Source organism: Lolium rigidum, chromosome 2 (genome assembly GCF_022539505.1).
Source record: "Lolium rigidum isolate FL_2022 chromosome 2, APGP_CSIRO_Lrig_0.1, whole genome shotgun sequence".
NCBI classification, from domain to species: Eukaryota; Viridiplantae; Streptophyta; class Magnoliopsida; order Poales; family Poaceae; genus Lolium; species Lolium rigidum.
Window position 1 is genome coordinate 23090206 of NC_061509.1, and position 22823 is coordinate 23113028.

At 47.9% G+C, this 22823-nt stretch overlaps 2 pseudogenes; one reads left to right on the top strand and one right to left on the bottom strand.

The window, feature by feature from the left end:
- Positions 1–546: 546 nt before the first annotated feature.
- LOC124689350 lies at positions 547–8221 on the bottom strand (annotated as a pseudogene).
- Positions 8222–19510: 11289 nt separating this feature from the next.
- LOC124689351 lies at positions 19511–22572 on the top strand (annotated as a pseudogene).
- Positions 22573–22823: the final 251 nt, after the last annotated feature.

Sequence of the window (22823 nt, forward strand, 5' to 3'; positions counted from 1 at the left end):
TGCAGATACCTGTCGCTGTGTTGGGACGACGAGTGCGACAGGTGGGATTTCGCACGGTGCCGCAAGCTCTCATTCACTGGAGTGGCATGCCTGAAGAACAAGCAACCTGGGAGGACGTGGAGTCGCTCCGACAACAGTTTCCAGCTGCTCCTGCTTGGGGTCAAGCAGGTATTCAAGCGAGGGGGATTGTCAACGACCGAGCTCCACCTGGTACCAGCGGCGTTGACTCGGACACGGCTGGGCCAAGCCGTGCAGAGGAAGGGCGGCCCACGAGGAAGAAGAAGACACCCCATTGGCTAGCCAGTGGTGACTGGGTCCAGTAGGCCCAGAAGAGTGGAGGGTTGTAATTTAAGCGAGGCATCGTTGTATCGGGATCGGTGTCGAGGACCATTCGTATGTTTTGCCCGGCGTTGCCGTGGACCTGCTCGGGGGTGGTTGGGAGGATAACGAGCTCGAACTCTAGAATTTCCTCCCTGGGATGTTGATTCCGATCTAGATCTAGCGTAGTGTTTACAAGGTAGTCATGTAGAAGGCGGTAGAATAATGCTACATGGTGAGGTGATCGGGGAGCTTGTTGGTGGAGCCGAGGACCTTGCCGCCAACGTCAGGGAAGAACTCGTGTCCCGGCAGCGGCCCGACCTTGCCGTCGGCGCTCACCTCCACCGGGTACCTCATAAGGTACCCCCGCATCCGCATCTTCTCCACCTCCTCCCCCTCATACACGTATCTCTCCCGGCTCTGCCGCGCCACCCGGTTCACCAGCCGCACGCAGTCCGGCGACTCCGGCATCTCCATCTCCGGGAGAGTCAGCCCGCCCAGGTGCTCCTCCCACGGTGACATCCTGTAAGCATGCACCTGCCCATGCGGCCGCCGGCCTCCGGCGCCGGTGTGGTGCGGCTGGTGTGCGCCGACGGCGATCTCGGTGTCACGGGAGCCGGAGAGGGAGCGCTGGTTGACGTTGGCGGAGCCGAGGAGCACGTATTCGTCGTCCACGATCATCCCCTTGGAATGCACGTACACCATGAACCGCCCGTGCCTCCGTGCCAGCGCCGCTGCCGTCTCCGACGTCCATCCGTGCAACGGCGGCGGTGCCGGTTCGCGGTTGCCGAGGCAGTAGAAGTTTAGGTAGTCCTGCGGGTGCGCTCCGCCGGCGAGCCCCGCCGCGGTGACCGCCTCCTCGACCACCTCGTACATCATCCGCATCGTTTGTGCCCGCCGAAGAGGGCCTCTTGCGCCGGCGCCGACCCCGGCGGGCCCTCCGCGGCTGGCCACATCGGCAGCACCACGTACGCAGCGAACGCCTCGCCGGCGCTGATCTTGCTCGCCACCTTCAACGCGATCTCCATCGGCACCAGGTTGCCAGCGCCCGGGTGCCGGCACGACGGCGGCCACGCGTACGACGACCCCACGAACCGCTCGGTCTCGAGATACACGAACCGGTCGGCGGCGCGGATCGCCGCAACGTACGCCGTGTGGATGCTCTGCTCCACCGCCAAGCTCTTATCGCAGAGCAGGTGCCGTGCCGCCATGTCCTGTGTCTCCCAGGAACGCGGAAACCCCTTCACCGACCCGGAGTCTACCGAACGGAACACCTGCGCGTGCCAGCACCGGTGGTCATCCTCCGGCAGGACGCGCAGCGCGTCGGCGGCGGCTCCTGAGGCGGGGCTGAGGATCCAGGGGATGCGTTTCAGCTTTATCAGGGTGTCGTCCTTCCAATGATTGTGCTTGGCGGTAGCCTTCCGCCACCGCTGCTCGAAGTTCTCCAAGACATCGTACGCGGCGGCGCCGTCGATCCGACAATGCATGTCGTGCCATGGCTGCCCGGGTCCGTCGTTCGCATCGGTATCGCCGAGGGTGGGGTTGTGGAGGTCACCGCGGAAGACGGTGTCCAGGTCGCCGAAGAGCCCGTGGGACGGGGTGTCGTAGCAGCCGGCAGCCGAGGTCGAGGCCGCCTAGGAAGGCCGTGATCCGACGGGTGGCCTCGGACGCGGGCGTGTCGACGAGGATGCACTTCTGGTTGTGTGCGTATGGCGTGCCCACCACCTGCACGCCGGAGACGTCTCACCGATCAGGAATACATTTGTTTAGAATTGTGAAATTTTAAATTGCTTAAAAAAATCCGAATTATTTTTACCAGCAAATTAAGTTTCAAATCCATAATTTATATAGTTTGTGAGATAGAAAAAGAAAAACTCAAAAAAATAGGTGTGCACTAAACACCTGCTCTCTTACAACTTTCCCATAATTTATTTACAGTTTTGGTTTAACTTATTTGTACATGAACAATTAGGCACTGTTGGCATTAGTGTATTTGTAGCGTTGGTGGAGAGATGGTCCTGGTCTAACCTAAAATTCCAACGAATATCAAAATGAATGTTTGGCTCTAGTGTATTGTGTCAGTTCAATCCTCACTTTTCCTCATATTTTCCCCAAGACCCAAATACGCTAGCCCTCCCAATTTGGTGCATTGTGTCCGTTAAATCTATTTTTTTCAAGAATTTTCCAAACCATAGTGTACTTTCCACATGACCCAATACAACTACCGTACCCTAGCGGATTGAGTATTAGAGATAAGTGGAGATTTGACATGATTGAGTGAAACGGGGTTTCACCCTAACAGCATCTCTAACAGAGCCCGTAAACTGGGCAAAACCGAAAAATAACTGCCATTTTACAGGTTCCGTTTAGAAAATGGCGCAGATTAGTCACCGTAAACGAGCCAAAATCGAAAAAAAAGTTTTCAGGCCGAGACCGAAAACCCAACTTTGCCTCGTATTTGTAGGGGCTGAAACAATGAACCGAACACGAACCCCTATTCGTGGCGCGCTGCAATTTCAGCTCGAGCTAACTACTTCCGCCGGTACAGCCGCCGGAATCCTACCAAATTCGCCGGTCCGACCAAATTCCGGCGAGCTCGCGCCGGTGTGAGTCTGCGTGGGCGGGGTGAAGCAAGACCGGGGATGGCCGAGGCAGCACAGGCCGAGGCGGGGCGGGACAGGTCGGGCGCGGCGGAGGCGGAGCCGAGCTGGGCGGAGCGGGGCTCGGCCGGGCAGGGGCGGAGCGGCGCGCGGCCGTGGAGGCGCGGGCAGCGGCGGCCGAGCGTGCGACGGTCGGGCGGGGCGGGGGCGCGGCGGGCGGTGCACGGGGCGGAGGGGGCGCGGCCGTGCGTGCGAGGGGCGGAGGGGGCGCGACCGTGCGGGCGAGGGGTGACGGGCGCGAGGCGGGGCCGGGAGCGGCGGCGACCGGGCGGGGGTGGGGCGCGGCCGGGAAGGCACGGGGCGGAGCGGCGCGCGGCCGTGAAGGCGCGGGGCGGCGGGCGCGAGGCGGGGCCGGGCGCGGCGGTGGCCGATGGGGCACGGTGGCCGGGCCGGACGTGCTGGTTGCTGGGGACTGCACGGGAGGAAGAAGAAAAAACAGAAAAAAAAATAGGAATATGGAATATTTAAGGAATATGCTGTTTTACAATTTTCGCTCTGCGCCACCAATTTTTCGATCCGTAAATACGAGTTCAGTGAACTGAACTCCGCGTTTTCAGTTCGCGTATTTACGGGCTCTGCTAGAGATGCTCTAACCCTGCAGGAATTGTCTCCTCTAATCCCGACAAAAACACTAGTACTAGACAATGCATTAGCGGGTTGCTAAATTCAGACATATGATTTTAGTTTTGACTAAGGTATAATTAATCTCAAGTAGTCCTCGTTACTGTTGTATCCTAAAGATGGCACTAAATTTTAAGAAAATAAAACAAGAAAAAAATCAAACATACTTGAAATAAAAGAATAGTTAGATTTATTAATTTAGAATAGAACATGATCAAAACGAAAAAATAGAACAGTTAGAATGTATTAATTTACAATAAGAAATAGATTAAATGAAAACAAAAGTTATCATATTTTTAAACATACAATGCTAATACGGGAGTTGCATAATCATGACACTCAACTTGCATATTTTGGTAATACTGCTAGGAGAAGCAAAATAAAATGCAACTTTGTGTTAAAACATCGACAACGAATAGATAAACAACCGACATCTTAGGAATTAGCAAAAGACATAGACCTATTCTCGGTATGCAACCGACAACAATAAATTATATGTATATTTATGTTACCTATAAATCCAAAAAAAAATAAACAGGAAAGTAAGGATCTACATGAGAGTGGTAATCATAGTTATCTTCTAAATCTCCAGCTGACAAGTTTTTCATCCGCTGAACTAATATTCAACTCTTCTGCCTTCTTTTTCTTTATTTGAGTCTTACTTGGGATTCTTCTCCAACTCAAAAACTATGTACAATGGGGCTTGATATTTAGGGTCAAACATTTCATCCAAAGTTTACTCTTAAAAATTTCTATTTGACATATGGTATAGTTTACTATAATTATGTATCAATTTCCAGTCCTCTAATCAGTTGTCGGATCCAAGTATATTGTTTCTCCGTTCAATCATGCAAGAGACTTCACGGATAACATGACTCACTGAGGGCTTGTTTGACTCATAGGAAAAGTGGAGGAATAGAAAAAATAGAGGATTGCTATGACATGCCCCCTTGAATCCTATAGGAAAGAAACCTATGGAAATAGGTACAACTAGTATTTTGATGGTAGCATAGGAAAGCCATAAATTGTTTTTTTAGAAATATCATAGTTGTCATAAACACATAGAAACTTTTCCAAGAGGTGTAACCTCTTGTTAGAAATCATATAGGGTTGTACTATGAGAAAGCAATCCATAAATTTTTTGAAGGGTTCAATCATTTGAATCAAATAATCTCTATAGAAAAATTTCCTATGGGTAAAAAGCCTAGAAGATTTCTTTAGAAAACTTTTGAATCAAACAAGCCCTGAATGATTTCATGGAGCATGAGGAAGCTGGGGAAGAACAAAGGGATCCTAGGTCTACCCTTGACAATTTGATCCTGGGTCTCCGCACTGGAGCCCCAAGTTGGAGGAGGCAACAGTGAAGTGATCCCCACCCCTAATGGGTGGATCTATATTTGTCAAATATCAATGTGGTGACCATGTTAATCTCACCTATATAAGCACATAGAGTTTCAAGAATATGAAAAGTTTATTTTATATGATGCTTTATAATTAACAAAATCAAGTGTCTTGATATATAGTTGCTTCTATTTAAGCTATGAAACCATGCGCACTTTCTTAGGCGTACTTCAGCTCTCATTTTAAATCCAGATTTACATAATATTTAAAATACATGAACCATGTAGAATTTCCATGTTATTTATATCTGACATATATAACCATATAGTCTAGACACTTCGAATAAGATATTTCAATCAAATATTAGAGGATGTTATATAAGAAAAGAACATATTGACTATAATTTACATGAGGTACCAATTAATGTACATAGATGTGTTTTATTTTTATTTTGGGGGAACCAAAGGACACGATGTAGTGAAAGGTTTTTAAGAGGCAATGTAACAAATAAGAACCAATCGATGCAACTTTTGTTGTAATATACTATTAAAATTTATAAAACCCATCTTGGCAACACCGTGTTTCAAATTATATCCCAAATAAACTTGTATTTAGAATATTACAACAAAAATATTTATTTAGTGTAATAGAAAATTTTAATAATTACATGGTGCGATAATAGAAGCGCGCCATGTTCTCTCTCTCTTACAATACCGCCGAAATAATTGCTGGAACTTTCTTGTTCTTAACCCCAGTGTGTATTAGCTCGAATAAGAAACAGTTGACATTTCAAAACTTTAATTAATAATGGTTGGCCTTGCATCTAAAAAGGTTGGATGAAACTTTAAGCTTTTTAACACAATTACATTATATTGGTTTGTTAGATTATCAGTGACTTTAAGGCGTGCATATACATGTGGGCCTAAATCCTGCATGTGTGTAAAATATCTCTCCTATTTTTTTTGACCAGAAGTGTGGTGATTGAGTTTTTGAAGTCACAATTTTATGTATCAACATTAATCAATGTTAATTATTGCCGGAGTGACCAAAGACTTGAATATCCAAAAATTAATTAAGTAATCTCATATAGATGGTATCTCATCAAATAGAACACATCATCCCAACTTCTCTCTAGTACTCATCTCACCACAATGATTCTTCTTAGTCTATCCATGTATCCATGCATGGATAGAGAAGATATAGACACATAAAGAAAGAAGGGGTGTAAAATATCTCAAGATGATGCTAAAAGGCATTTGCTGCGGTAGAATCATGTTGAAATCTTATTTTGTTCATTTTACTATAATCCATGTCCCAAGAAAGCATTCTATAGTTAGTAATAAATAAGAATTATATTAATAGAGCGTGTAAGAGTGAAATATGGTATCTTAGCTTGCCTTCTGTTTTGCCATGTTGAGCTTTCCTTTAGGGTAGCGATGTGAGAGAATACAGATCACCGAAGAGTGCTTGAAGAACTTCTTGGTATCTTCACCACTAGTTTGCATCACACCTCCCTGGATAAAATACATAAAAAGACAAAACACCTCCTTTATGTCCACGACGGGCCCGAATCCTAGCATTTGAGCTCTCACACAAAGGGTCTCATGTATATATCGAAGGATTTCCATTAGAGTATTTGAGATTTATAATCAATACGTAGGGAATTTCAGGATCGTATTCAACAAGGCCATACATTATTCATATTTTTTTATTGTATCGAAAATACATAACATCATTTTGCAGGTTGATTCGTGTTAATTTCTTTGTGTTTACAATTCTATTACTCCCTTCGATGTATGATTAATAAGTGTTGTGGTTTTAGTTTATTTTTATCATATTTGAACTAAAATGAACTAAAACTACGACACTTATTTGGAATGGAGGAAGTACTATTAAAATATACCTAGAACTCTAGCTCACAGTATTCTAATTCAAAATTCCAAAGGTGGTGTATTCGACTGATTTTACCGAGTTGTACCTACACTCAACACAACTTTGTTATATACAAGAACCGTGTTCCCAAAATTTTGTCTTGGAAACTGTTCTGGTACCACTGAAATTAATGACCACTAATTTCAGAAATTAAGGTTAGTTTAGCAAATGTCACAAAATTCCACTTGAATTCAACTGAAATCCACTACAGATTTGAGTAAATAAATCTGGCAAAGGTTTGAATTACGATTGAACTAGTTCCAGTTCATGATGTGTCACTGAGATAATCTGACGGAGATCCAATTTTCTTGGTACATGAGATGAGTGAAATTTTACGAAATATCGGAGATCCAACGTGTGAGAGGCCGGATAAGAATGTAACGTACCGTGCTTAGGAAGAAGCTATGATGTGGAGCGCTATGGTGTTCGGAAACGAGGAGGCAGACGCGAACGCCCTCCTGCGACTTGTACTTGAGGAGCTCGCCGAGCGTCATGGCATCCACCGACACGCCGGCCAGCGCCCTGACCTCGGCCGCCTTCTCCGCCATGGCCGGCGACATGTCCTCCCGCAACAGCCTGACATTGGCGCCCACGGCCCACCCTGCGACGTACACCAGCTTCTGAGCCCCCAGCACCGCCATGCACACGTCCTCCCAGCACCGCCCACGCTCGTACGAGGACGGCACATCGGCTGGCACGTGCGCATCCTGGTACAGCTTCACCTCGCAGCCGCGCCGCTCCGGGAAGTACGCGGGCACGCCGTGGCGCCGACGGGAGTACAGGGTCGCCGGGGTGAAGGTGGCGGAGACGCGGATGGCGGATCCGGGCTTGGGCGGGCCGCGGCCGTAGGGGCGGAGCAGCTGGAGCCACTCGCCGACGATGGGCTCGCCGTCGAGGAGTTTGGCGGCGGGGATGTGGGCGGCGCCCATGAGGTCGGAGCCGAAGGGGTCGGAGTCCCTGACCTGGAACACGAGCCGCGAGGCGACGTGCGCGAGCGCGACGCGGACGCGCGCCGACCAGTCGGGCGCCTCGGAGTTGCGGAAGACGTGGGTGCGGGCGAGCGTGGTGTCCGGCGGCGACAGCGCGACGACGGCGTAGGGGTCGGAGGTGGGGAGGATGCGGTGGCCGTGCGGCTGGCGTCGGTGGAGCGGGCTGTCGGCGTCGGTCTCGGCGTCGTCGCCGGGGACGGAGCGGGTGGCGAGACGGCGGCGGCTGCGGCGGATGCAGAGGCGGCGGATGAGGGTGGAGAGGACGTCCATGTTGGGGAGGCCGCGCGCCTCGTGGATGGTCAGGTCCAGGTCGCCGTGAAGGAGGACGAGCGGCTCGTCGTCGCCGTCTGTGGACGACATGGCCGGCCGGCGCGCGCGCGTACGATCGTCCGGGGCGCCGCTCGGTTAGGCTCTCAGGGTGCTTTATGAGCCAGGAAGGGATCAAGGGAGTAGTCAACAGGTTGTTACGGCCACTGACAGGTGGGCCAGCGATAGAGTTTGTCTTCCGTGGATACCTTTCGTCAGTGACTAAGCAGTGTGGGCCAGCGAGGTTGATTAGGCCCACACGTATGCACGCATGTGCCATGTCTGTGCAGAGGCGGGAATGCGATTCTTGGCTTGAATTAAGGTTGATGCGAGACATGTTGCAAACGGTGTTATGTATTCTACCGTGTGTGTTCATGGCAATCAAAAACACATGCAACATTTCACAGAAACACAGTACCAAAATTTCATTATACTTGAATGTAGATTTGATACAACACTTGCATACATGCATTCGATGCTAGCTATACGATGAGTCATTAATCTTGGTTACGTCTCTGCCTTCTAGATATGTTCCCTTGAAAAGATCTGCCAAAGTCTACCCAAGACCCTGGTTTGTAGCCTTTTAGTTGAACCTTGTCCGCGGTTTTCGTGTTTGTTTGTTACTTGGGAGGTGGTTCCATAACCACATGCCAGCCCTCGCGATCCTGTCATGCTATACTAGCAGAAGCACCACGTCACACACCTTCCCTCTTGGTAATGTCTTTGTCTATGTGATCTTAGCATGTCCTCAGATCACGACATAAGATAGATAACCAAGTCTTCTTATGCAGTGTTCTCGGAATTCTATCCCTATTATAAAATCTCAATGTATAGTTAAATATGTGAAACATGTAGCAAAAATAGTTCTAACATAAACATATTTGTACATCTAGACTAGCTAGAGATACACATCATGTCAATATAACACAATATTAGTACATCTACAGTAAACATTAGCCAGAGATAATAGATCAGTGCCAATATAACGCAATATTGTACTACCTCTAATCTATTTTAATCAACGCGCTGAACTACCTATATGTGTGTCATGAGTACGTTAACTAGGTATACCACGCCAGGGTCTCATTTTCGGTAAGCTCGGGTAGCCCATAGATGGTGTTGAGACATATGGCACATCGAACGACCCAGTTACCGGAGGAATCAAGATGGAGGAGTCCAACTGAATGTGAGTGGCCGGATCCATACCGACCTTGGAACACACTTCTCCTTAAGTAAACTTTGTCTCGTTCCTGTATTTTAACTCGTATTATATGTAGACCTTGAGTGTATATGCATATAATATATGGATATGTAGTAACTTTATTTTTAATAATTAAATAATATATTTTAGAGTCGCTACTAGAAATCACCTGATAAAAATATCCACCTATAATGTATTTGTTCGTATCCGAGGTATTTATGTCCACATCAACATTGTAGTAGTCGTTATTGAACTACCTATATGCGTGTCATGAGTATGTTAACTAGGTATACCACGCCAGGGTCTCATTTTCGGTAAGCCCGGGTAGCCCATAGATGGTGTTGAGACATATGGCACATCGAACGACCCAATTATCGGAGGAATCAAGATGGAGGAGTCCAACTGAATGTGAGTGGCCGGATCCATACTGACCTTGGAACACACTTCTCCTTAAGTAAACTTTGTCTTGTTCCTGTATTTTAACTCGTATTATATGTAGACCTTGAGTGTATATGCATATAATATATGGATATGTAGTAACTTTATTTTTAATAATTAAATAATATATTTTAGAGTCAATACTAGAAATCACCTGATAAAAATATCCACCTATAATGTATTTGTTCATATCCGAGGTATTTATGTCCACATCAACATTGTAGTAGTCGTTATTGAACTACCTATATGTGTGTCATGAGTATGTTAACTAGGTATACCACGCCAGGGTCTCATTTTCGGTAAGCCCGGGTAGCCCATAGATGGTGTTGAGACATATGGCACATCGAACGACCCAATTATCGGAGGAATCAAGATGGAGGAGTCCAACTGAATGTGAGTGGCCGGATCCATACCGACCTTGGAACACACTTCTCCTTAAGTAAACTTTGTCTTGTTCCTGTATTTTAACTCGTATTATATGTAGACCTTGAGTGTATATGCATATAATATATGGATATGTAGTAACTTTATTTTTAATAATTAAATAATATATTTTAGAGTCAATACTAGAAATCACCTGATAAAATTATCCACCTATAATGTATTTGTTCATATCCGAGGTATCTATGTCCACATCAACATTGTAGCAGTCGTTACTGATCGCGAGGGCTTGAGAAAACTACAAATTGTTTGTGAGACCAAAAAGCCCAACATTGATCGGAAGAGACTTCAAAAACCATTTTGAGAAAGGTTGAAGGTAACATGCAATGCAGCCGCCGCATTCACTTTCATTATCGATCTGCATCATCGTGAGATCACCACCGCCACAGCACGCGACTCGCCCAATAAACGAAAGGAAGAGTGGTGTATAGTCGTAGTGAAATGACTTGACGGTGGTGGGTGACACCAGCTAGTGAGATGCGCTTGACAAGTTAATTAGCACAACGATGTTCGACCATTTGTCAGTGTAGGATCCAATGTAAACATCGCGTACAATCCATGACACACTAATATAAATCTCCCTCCTCTACCGCGGCATTTCAATTTGCCGTTCATGCTCACCACGTACTACGACACCATTATATGCCGTTATGCATTCTGCCATGACACATACATGTTAGCACCCTTGCTATTCGTCAAGATAGATCAATCGATTGGGTAGAAAACTGGTGCATTTATCATACGATGTTGAAAAATTCCGCCGGGATATGACATATGTTCTTGTAGTGCCTTACGAGTGCTGTGTGTCAAACAATTAATCCACGGATTTTGTAAAAACTTATTTTGTACCTGATGAAAAAAAGTTGCCTCTATTTCCTATCGTATCCCATTTGGACACCCATTGGCGAAGTGTACATGGTTACTTTTTAGATTTTTTTTTTGAGCGAAGTTATTTTTTAGATGAATTGTGTTTTTGCGAGAGCAATGGTCTACATAAATGAAATCATGAAAATGACCCGTAGCCTTCCATCAATCGGCCCAAGCCGAACATACCTAGTATTGGGCTAGAACCTGGTTGCCATACAATACTTATCTCTTGGCCCGGTGAGAGCTCGTGGACAAGACTTTGGCCCAGTAATGCATGTCTCCTTTCTTGTATAGTACTATTCGCCTATGTCGAGCTCAATCAAAATCCCCCACCCCCCCCCCCCCCCCCCCCCAAAAAAACCTACATCAAATTTTTTTTTTAGAAAAACGGATGCATCGTCGATTTCCCTTTAAAAATAAAAAAAGAAGCTGGCTGTTTGTCGATTCCATGCCATGATGGAATGGGAGTGGGTGAGCGTCTGTGTGTCAGCGTAGTACGATGCCTCACGGAATAGTCCGGTTTGAACCTGCGTGCATGTGAACCCAGGTTGAAAATGTATTTTCCAAATGTTTTAAAAAAATTGAAATAAAAATAACCGGGTACGTACACATGTTTCATGTGTGCGTACAAAGTTTTCGCTGAGAAACCACTTTTTTATTTCAGAATCTAAAAAAGACAAAATACGTCACATATATATTGCTATATAGCCCTGCAAAATTTCACTTTTTTGCCAAGACAAATAAAAAGTTTTTTCGTCACGAAACTCATGTCCAGGGCACATATTTGAGATCATTTGGAAAATCATTTTGTGTTTCGATTTTTAAAACATGTTTTGACATCACAAACGGAACTTTTTAAAAAGTAAGTTCATATGCACCCAGGTTCTGAAAAGCCAGTCTCGATGCCTCACAAGGTTTAAGTTCGGCCTGATTTTGTGCCGGGATGGATGGCATACTTATGCGTCAGCGATGACGACCGGACTGCTTGTTTTCTCCCGGCCGTACTGGATCAATCGCATCCCAGGTGGAGTGAGCAGAGGAAGCTTTGATGGAGGAGTGACCTCCCCTGGAAGATGCGAACTCGTACGCACTACTGAGAAGGTGCCGCCACCAAATACCTGCTTTAGGGCATCTCCAACGGGGCGATATATTTTGGACGTCGAAAATAATCGCGTGCGTCCGCGCGTCCGTTTGCGTCGGGGAGGGGAGGGGGTGGCGGCTCCAGCGGCACGACACATTTATTTTCAATTTTGCATTTTTTAACATGAAAATATAATTTACATAGTAAAAGAAAGGAAAATATAAATCCAAAAACGCCCGCGCCTACTGGTTCTCGTTGTCGTTGTCGATCACGACGAGCTCCAGTACCACCCACGGCCAGTTGGGAAGCGGCGGAACATACGCCGGTGCCGCCGACAGTGGTGGAGGTGGAGCAGCCCAGGCCGGTGGTGGTGCGTGAGGTGGAGTAGCCCAGGCCGGTGGTTGTGCGTGAGGTGGAGCAGCCCAGGCCGGTGGTGGAGGTGGAGCAGCCCACTCCGGCGGAGGAGGTTGAGCAGCCCACGCCGATGGTGGAGGTGGAGGCCCCCACGGTTGTACGGCGGAGGTGGAGGCGGCGGTTGAACCGGTGGCGTGGCCGAGTCCTGGAGCGTAAGTCGTAGGCTCTTCCTCTGTGAGGCCCGGCGGCATGATGCCGGTGGCGTACCAGGGCAGCGGCGGCTGCACCGGTCAGTCCACCTCCGAGACGAGGACGTCGAGCCTCGCGATCTCGTCGTCCGTCACGTTGTCCGGGTACTCAAACTTCCAGCCCTCCGCCATGGCCAACTGCCATTCCTAGAAAATGCACATGACGTAGTCGTCGCTGTCGTCCTTGGCCTCCTCGTTGTGGTAGGCCAGCACCTCGCTGTAGTCCTTGTCGTCGTCGTCCCCGTGGTCGTGGTCGTCGTCGTTGTGCTGTGCAGGCGCCGACGCCTACCGCGTTCGACGAAGAGGCTGGACGGTCAAAGGGGAAGTCCCTGTCGCCGAGGAAGCCCGCCCTCCTCCTCGAATCCTTCTCGGACTCGCAAAAGGTGCGCCAGGTGTCGGAGTCGATGGCGTAGGCGGGATCAGCGAGGAGGTCCGGCGGCAGGTACGGGCGCAGGCACGGGCGGGATGGGCACCCGAAGGTAGCTCAGCCGCCAGGCATGTGCACGTCCCCCAGCCGTCGCACGGCGTCCAGTGCGCGTGCATCAGCCGCGCCACGCTGACGGGCAGCGACACCCTATGTGGCCGCTCCGCCTTCTTGGTGTCGCTGTCGAAAGCCTCGAAGTCGTTCTTGTTCTTCTTCTTCTTCCCCATGGTGCTGCGGCGGCGCGCGGTGGTGGTGGGAGTGGAGGTGTGTGCGATGGCTGGAACGATGCCAGTCAACTTTTAAGGCCGACCACACGCGGGAAATGATGCCATTGAAGGCGGCGCAGAAGCCCAGCCGCCGCCCGCCAGTGCGCGCGCAGAAGAGGCAGCTGGAACATTGATGGCGAAGGCTGCGGCGCAGACGCGAAAGCGCTGGCCGCGGAAGCGATGCCCTCCATACAGGCTCACTGCTAGGCGGGCGCGGTGAAAAAGCGAGCGGTCACTTGGGACGTCCGCGCAGCGTCCGCCGCGACGCATCCCAGACGCAAATATGCGTCTGGCCGGTTTGGGTCGCTGCGGACGACCCAGTCACTATGGATCCCCCGGTGGAATGTATTATGGACGCATTTTCGGCGATAGACACAAACGGTCGCTCGTCCTCCCGTTGGAGTCCTTAGAACGAGAGCCTAGCCTTGCATGCAGACGCACACGGTTGCCACGTGTGTAGTCATTGGACCATCTATTCTACCCTGGATAACCACCGCGAGCCAAACAGACCCGTACGTGTCGGCACGCTTTCGCTCTTGTTGCACTACTTGCTCTCTCTCTCTCTTTCCCTGTCAAAGGAACGGACGAGTAGACTGAAACCTCCGGATGAAAACCGGAAATGGAGTCCAAGCTCACAGAGTCTTTTATGTTTAAAAGTTCGAGATCATATCAAACAAGATCAAAAATAAATAAATCTAAAGGTAGTGAATGATGTATACTATAATTATGAAAAATACAATATATTTTGGGCCACACAAAATCAAAATGGCAAAAGTGCAGACCGAAATATATATATAGCGAATAGTTAAGTAAAAATTGAGCTCAGGAACCATTTGTCCGCACTCCTCTCCTCCTCCGCCCCGGGTTATATGGGTCACTCGTATTTTACGTTTTATCGACTATCAATTTGGTTAATTAAGATTTAAGTTATTCGGAGTATATTATTTCTGCTACTATTTTTTTAAAGTGACACGCTGTCTTTGGCCGGAGAGAAATAGTTGAGTGTTACATAAGTTTGCCTCGATGCCCTCAGAGGTATGCCGCAAGGTTAGAGTGGAGTTTGAGCGGTTGAAGAGAGCGAAACGCTGTGGATCATTAGAAGAGAATACAATGGTAGTTAAAAAACGATGTAATATATATCTCAAACAAGTTATTCAAGCACCGTGGTCTAATTTGAGGGCTGTATGAACGAATTTAGTATTTGACTGGGACATAGACGTACACTACTATATGCATGTCGTGAAAAGTATGATAACCAAGTTACACGGCGAAGACTGTCCAAATCCACAATGAACTAATACACTGAACATAGAGAGTATCTACGACGGCCAATAGGATATGCCTTCTCCAATGACCGTACAAACCTTTGGCATAAACCCTAATTAGCATATTAATTAAGCAGCGGGCCTAAGTACCGCCCGATCACTCGTTCGTCCAGGTCAATGATAAACTTGTAGCAACTGGCAAGTAGTTGCGGTGCAGTCTTTATCCAGTGCTGGCTGCCGCTGGAATCATCTTGCCTCGTTCCGACACATCTTCTTGGATGGATTAATCTAACGAGTAGTGTACCGGTGAGGGAAAGCATATTCCACATAGAGCTAATCTGGTCCATGTGTATGTGACGGGGCTGATCGACAACGGCTACCGAGTCGCGCACGCATGCGGGTCTCCACGTCTCAGCTCTGCTAGTTCCAATGTCTCACCCAAAGTCAAACTCTACAACCTGCAGCAGCTATCTAAAATGGCAAGTACTCTATGCAGGGAGTAGCCTAAAATGGCAACAGCGGGATGCTCTTGTTTTTCAATGGCTTCCTTCGATTGTTTAGGATATCCCATCGGGCCATATTAGACTAGTTTAGCTTATCATGCTGTGGACGGCATCTAGGTTCAAAATTTTATGTCAGTACCGTGGAATAGTGATCAGGACAAATTAAGCTACCTAATGTAGACACGATTGAACTACTATGTGTCTATATTGGATGAACCTAGTGGGAGTAAGTGTTTGGGGATGAAACTAGCTGGCTTTGCAGGGAGATAGGCGAAATGGCTCCCGAGGGCATAGTTAGATTTTCAGTGAGATGCGAAATGGCTCTTGAGCATACCTGGCCATGGGAAGCCCGGCCCGGCCCGAATTTTCCGGGCTTGGGTCAACCCGAGCATGTCTGTGGGCCGATGGCCAGGCCTGGGCCTGAAAATGTGTGAAATAGGGAAGCGGTTCGGCCCGAGGCCCGACGGGCTTTTGTAGTGATGGGCCGGGCTTGGGCCTGAAAGTTAAGCCTGATGATCGGGCCAGACTGGGCATGGGTTTTTGTGTCAGTCTTTGTTAGGCCCGACCTGAAGCCCGGTCCAGTCCGAAGAATGCCCAGGTAGTCTCGAGCATCAGGCAGAGCCACAACATGGACATAGGGATAAGGGCTAGGGTTTGACGACATTACATACCTTTGTCTATTTAGGGTGGGTGTTATTGTCATTTACCTTTTCTAAATAGCATTCATGCTCTGTAGTGCGCTATGTGTGGCTTTGCGGGGAGAAAGACGAAATGGCTCCCGAGGGTATCATATAGGATGAAAGTAGTTCGATTTACAGTAAGAGGCGAAATGGCTCCCGAGCATCGGGAAGATCCATAATATGGACATACGGATAAGGGGCTAGGGTTTGACGACATTACATGCTTTTGTCTACCTACGATGGGTGCTTTTTTCATTTACCTTTTCTACATAGTATTCATGCTCTGTAGTGGAGTGTGATGACATTACTGTCTATCATTTAGCTAGGGCAATGAGAAGGCTCAATTGTGCTTTCAGGGAAGAATACTACATGGTACTTACATGAACCACCATTATTTTTGTGGTGTGGTGGGATTTATGTGAACTTCTTCTAGATGAAACTTCTTCTACATGAGACGGAAATAACTCCCCACCAAATTCTACAAGCACACAAAGAACTCAGATGCTCTGATTTTTATCGATTATTATTTGTTTTAGTGTTGTCAACATATAATAATTTATGTTTTGCACCCCACGACACATGGTTAGACGTGCCTTACAAATGCCGGCTTTAGGAGGCTCTAGATAATTGATATCACTAAAGTAAGTTTGTATTCTAGATAAATCCAAAGTTCATGAGACGGAGAGAGTACAACAATCAATGGACCTGAATTTCTTATTGAGTAAGAAAAACACCTACAACAACAGATTTGAGAAAACAAATTAATTCCTTCCGTGGATATTTAGGATATCTAGTTGGCCCATTGATTACTTTAGCTTATCATGTTGTGAAGGGTATCTCGATTCAACATGTTGATGTGTTTGTAATGTATAGACATGATTGAAGTATGTGTCTAGATTGCATGTACCAATATTGGCTAACCATTTGGGATGAAACCATATGATTGTATGGCAGAGAGGCAAGATAGCTCCACACAAATCATGTCGGATACGGGGAGAGACAAAATATATTGTGAAGTAAGTATTCGTATATATAGGGGAGGGTTGACGAAGAGAAGACATTACTTCCATTCACCTATGTAGATAAACCAAAAAGTTTTTCTCCAGACTCATGATAAAACCAGGGAAAATATGGAGGTATTGTATTATGGAAGCTATTAGATCAGTACCCAAAAAACACAAAAGTGATTAGAGACAAACATGATTAATAAATGAATAGATCTGTTTTTAACATAGTAAACCGGCTCATGTAGAGACATCCTCAGCTTGCAGCATATGACCGTCGATGGGAAGGAGCTCGGTGGACAACTGCTTAGGGCCCCCAAAATCCAAAGCCCACTAGGAATATGCATTAATTATTGACCCATATTCCAATTTACCTCACTAGGTCTCAAGACTAGGTATCATGAGGCTTTGGAATAGACTTACTATGTTCGACATGATTCAAACCTTGAATACATGCGCGATGTATGCCGGGTTGAAGTAAAAACCAATTGACTAGGACTTGTTGTTGTACATTGGAGGAGGATTTTTCTATAACAGATTATTTTATTATAAAAAATAACTAAATTGTGTTCTGAAAAGCCAACAATTGTCTGACCGGTGAACCATGGAACCACAACGTTCACTAGTACGGAATTTTACACTATTGTTTCACATCGCACATAAGCCATCTTAGGAATGGCCAACAGGCTGGCCTAGGGGTACCGCCTCACAGTTTGAGCTAGGTTTGGTTGTTCCAAAATAGGTTTGGTTGCAGGAAGCGGGATCTCAAGGCTTAAAATCATGGTCTTTGAAGAGAGAAAGAGATACATAGTATGCATGTGTCTATGGGGTCCATCGATCCTCTCTTTTTTCTAGTTGAGGTTGTAGTTTTCATTGGAGATAAAATTAATCATACTGATTCTTACATGGAGCAGCTACATGAGTATGGCACCGCTACTCGTGCCCTTAGGACCATATTTGCATTTCGATGCGGTGCCAAATGGCTTGAGACAAAGCAAAAAAAAAAGCGCGATACACTACCATAGACAATGCCATGTGGGCCATATCTTCTAGGTTCTGCAAGAATCCCGTGATCAGTTCGATTACTACTTACCCCTAGACGCCGAGAAGCATATAGAGTTGTAATTTTTTGTTACTATAGTCTTTAAAGTTGTGTTTGTGGAGCAAGTCAATTTATTTGCTCATTAATAATTTTTTGAGTACGAGAGATCAAGATTTTGTATTATTAATTTTTTACTTTATAAATTGTTAGCCAAGAAATTATTTTTGAGAATTGTTGGTCAAGAAATATCTTTTAGAATTTTGTCTTACAGTAGTCTTTTAGAGTTTTGTCTTTGTGGAGTAAGTCAATTTATTTGGTCGTTAATTTTTTTTAGCATAAAGATCAAGTTTTCATATTATTGATTTTTTTTACTTTGTAAATTGTTAGCCAAGGAATTATTTTCTAGAATTGTCGGTCAAGAAATACTTTATAGTGTGCATGTAATTACCCATCCTCCATTCTCCGCATCACATCTGACTTCGTCTCCCCATTCTTTTATCATCACCCATCCTCCATGCCACCAAATCCTGTTAAATCAATATACTCTAATAAACAGGGAGCAAATCAGGGGGCCGGGCACGCAAATCAAATCACATCCCACTATCTTTGCTTTCCTCCCGAACACAAATCAAGTCTCTCAATTTCTTTCCTTTCCTAACACAAATCAAATCAATTGGATCCCAATCCGATCCCAAAAGAAGCATTGCTAATTTGCTAATCTAATATAGCAGCCAGTAGTACATTGCTAATTTGGTTTCCGTCTTTGTTTCTTCTTTCTCTGATCTGAGTTGGCCGTCCGTCTCCATCGGCTACCGCTATAAAGCTGTCGCCTTTTTCTTCTCGCCGCGCGCCTCTTCACGTGCGAGCAGTCGCCACCGCCCCATGCAAGCAGCGCGGCAGGACTAGCACTGCCGTCCCGTCCCGTGAGCTCGTGCGGGTGTGAACGCGGAGAGAGCGGAGGACGTGGTGAGCGGAGGATGCGTACTACCAGTTCCTGAAGCATGTTCGTGGCCCGTGCAGGACGTGGGCGGGTTCTGTTTTGCCGTGGTCAAATCCGTGTCCAGCTGCAGCCAGGCTGTTGAGCGAGCCACCAAATCCCCGCGTTATAATTAAAGCCTCTCCCGGCCTTGTTGCGCGCGGAGAATTAATTAATTAATATGATGAGGACGGAGTGAGACATGCATCCGCGCACGCAGCACGTACATGCGTAATTAGCGGCCGCCGCTTCGTTACGTTCCGTGCTGCACCAATATAATATAAGCATATGTGCGCCTAAGACAGCCACGAATTAATGCGTGGAATTAATTAATACGCCGCCCGCGCGCTTCATTCGTTTCTTCGCTCCGCCCGCGCTGCACACCAAAACAAAGATCACTAATCTAATCCATGCCATACCAAACTTGTCTCATGCGCGCATGCATGCCAAACGGGTCAAAATTCCATCGCCACAAAGTACTACCTATACTCCAATTAAATGCCAAGATCCATCCAAAGTCCTTACTCCAATTTTTTTTATACTAAATGTAAGGATGGGGTAAATAGCTCCTATTCAAATTACTTTGAGCATCTCCATCGTCTCTCCCCACAGCGGCCCTGATAGCGTTTTGGGGCCAGCGGCCAAAATGGTCTCACACCGGCGCGCCACAAAAAGCACATGCTAGTTTTCGAGCCCAACAAAAGCGCCGGCAACCCCGTGTCGGCCCCTTCGCAAAGGGTGCGAATCAGGCGCGCCGGCAATCCCGTGTCGGTCCCTTCGCAAAGGGTGCGAATCGGGCGTGCCGGCGCGTAGCGTTTTGCAACGGAGCCGCGCTGTCAATGACGCCAGGGCGCAGCAGCGGAGAGAGCAAGCGGCGCAGCAGCGGGCGATCGACCACCTCTCCGTAGAGCCGGCCGGCCAGCAGGCTGGAGTTGAAGACGATTTCACATGCCATCCAGAATCGAGGAATGAATAGTGTTTTACTGCCCGCGAAGCGAACCCGGATTCGCTCTGCTAGAACATTATTCATTCCTCCATCCTAACTAACATGAAAATGAAACTTCAAGAAAATATCTTGTTTGTCTAAAAAATCCTATCGGGGCCGCCGGCGTGGGAGCAACACCAACAAATGGAGGATGAAGTGCCGACTCCCCCCATACTTCCATGCCGGCGCCTAACTGGGGGGCATCGGTGGAGATGCTCTTAGGCCATCTCTAGCGGTGTGACCCGACCAATATTGACCATCTCGTCCCGATTCTGTCCGTTTGGGTCACGCCACGAACATAAATTGAAACGAGGAGCGGCATGCTAGGCTTGTCTTCCCAGCGACGCGACCCATTCGATTCGCGCTGGCCATTATGGGAGGGCCTGGCGTCGCCAAGGGGAGCATGTGTGGGAGCATGTGTTGGCTAGTGGCTAGCTGGAGGGCCTGGGACTGGGAGAACGCGTGTTGTCCAGCCCGACACATTCACGACCTAAATTTGGTAAACGGATGCATCGGTCCTTTTAGGTCACACCGTTGGAGCGTGATGCAAAATAGCATGCAAAAAAGGTCTTGAGCTAGCTATCCAAAATTCTCGGTCAAAACTGATTATTGAAACAAATCGTTTCGCTGTTATTGAAGCATGCATTCATGTAAGGGAGAATGGAGCACATGAGATTAAAAGGAAAAGAGTACCCATGAATGTTTGGTTACCTTATGGACTCCTTGCCCTCTTAATTTAGTTTCTTTATCGCTAGATGCCTGCAAGAACCATTAACTCCATGTAGTTACAACACTCGTGGTCGGTAGCCTAGACCGATTAGTGCTAGAGGGGGTACTTCCGACTTACCGGGAAGGCGAGCATGCAATGGTAGGAAGCCAGAAGGTATATAGCCTGGATGGACGCGAGAATATGGAAGGACAACTTGGCTTAGCGGCATTTTAGGTGGGAGACTGTAGGGAATCGCCTGCTCAAGTTTCTCGTCAGTTATTTCAATCATTATCCATTCGTAGTCTAGGAGAATCGGATGGACTAGGATGAGGATGAGGCCGCCACCGCAATGCCAGGGGCACCGGGTTCGCGGCGTGGGTGCAAGGCCTACGGCGGCGGATCCACCAGCACCCAGAGCTGGCCTTCCAAGAGCACCGCATATCTTCGCTCCTGTCCGGGCGAGATCGACGCCCTCGGCGTTCCATACACACATGTCCCGTCGCGCGCACCTGCCTCGTCGCCACCATTGTCGGCGGTGCCGGCCCTGGTGCCGTGTTCGTGCTCTGGGCTGACATGGACGGGCTGCCCATACAGGTCTATCAGTGAAAATGCAGGCAATCGCTACTGTACTCTTCGCTGTTAATTACGCATGCATGCAGAAGGAGAGGCTCCTTATAAAATTGGAAAAATATACTGTAATGTTTACTCCACTTAGATTTGAGATATCACTGATTAACTTGGCCGTAATCATTAGGCAAGTAGTCATCGAGATAGAGTTCATAGAAAATACTAAAGTTTAAGTTTCGCTACTCTTCAGGTAAGTCTGGCTAGACACCATCGAATGCAAAATCACCCCAATATAGCAATGTGCCTTCTTTCTGTCGCGGCTATAGATTCGCGAGAATGGATAAGAGAGTTGACTGTAGGGATCTCGGATCGATCATGCAGACATTGTGATTCCCTATACGGTCTCGCAACGGCACCGTGCCGATACGGAAATCGACTGCTACTACGTACCAACAGAACAGATATAGTAATTTGACAGATGACTGCCAAAGCAAAGTGATTTTAGACGATACTGATATGGACTGCCAACAGAAAAGGTGCGTCTCACTAGACCACTTGTTTTGCGGATAGAAACTCCATCTTAATTAGTGGTAGGATTCGTTGACAAATCGATTCCCACTGGCCTATGCAGGAGATGGTAGAATGGGAGTTCAACAGCAAGGAAGACGGCAAGATGCACGCGTGTGAGGGCACGAAGCTCACGTGGCCATGCTCCTGGGGCGCCGCCAAGCTGCTGCAGTCCCGCAGGACGGCCTCACGGGCACGGTGAAGCTGGTGTTCCAGCAGGCGGAGGAGGGCCACGCTGGCGGGTACCACACGCGCCAGTGGCGGAGCCAGAACAATAATTTTGTGTAGTCAGTTCAAAACTGTGTAGTCAAACTTATGTATTTATATGATTTTTAAATTTATTTTTTTTGCATAATTTCTTCATATGCACCTAAAAAACTGTGTAGTCAATAGACTACATAGCTCTAGTGTGGCTCCGCCACTGACACGCGCTGCAGGAGGTCCTGGACGATGTGGACGCCATCAATCTTCGCGATGCACGTCGACGCGGACCTCCCGGCTGGCGTCGTCGGGTCAAGGCCGGGGCCTCTTCACGGCCACCGTCACGTACGGGACAACGCGGGCACGCTGTCGTGGACCCGATCGTCGCCGCGGCCTCCGCCGTGCTCTACCTACGTAAGCTCGTCGATCGCCCCCGAGACGGACCCGACCGCAGGGCACGGTGGTGTCGGTGACCTTCACCGGAGGAGGCGAGGCGTTCAAGGTGATCCCGCAGTCGGCGACCGCGAGATGGGACGCAACGGGGTGGGCGGGTGCTGTGGTGCCCGCGATGGTTTTCGGAACCTAGACAAGAACGGTGGCGAAAGACGGGGATGGCGAGCGTGGATGGCTCGGCGAGGCTTGCGGCAACTCGACGAGGCCTGCGGGAGGCTGCCGGTGGGAGCCGACGGCCGAGGAGAGTCGCAACGCGTAGCCGCCGTGGTTGTCGCCGTCGATGTACGGCAGCGGCCAGAGGTGGACCCAGCAATTTTTCCAAGCCTGGGCGGGTCACAAAGAAACTACATTTTTTCCCAGTCAAATATAAGCATTATTTGGAGA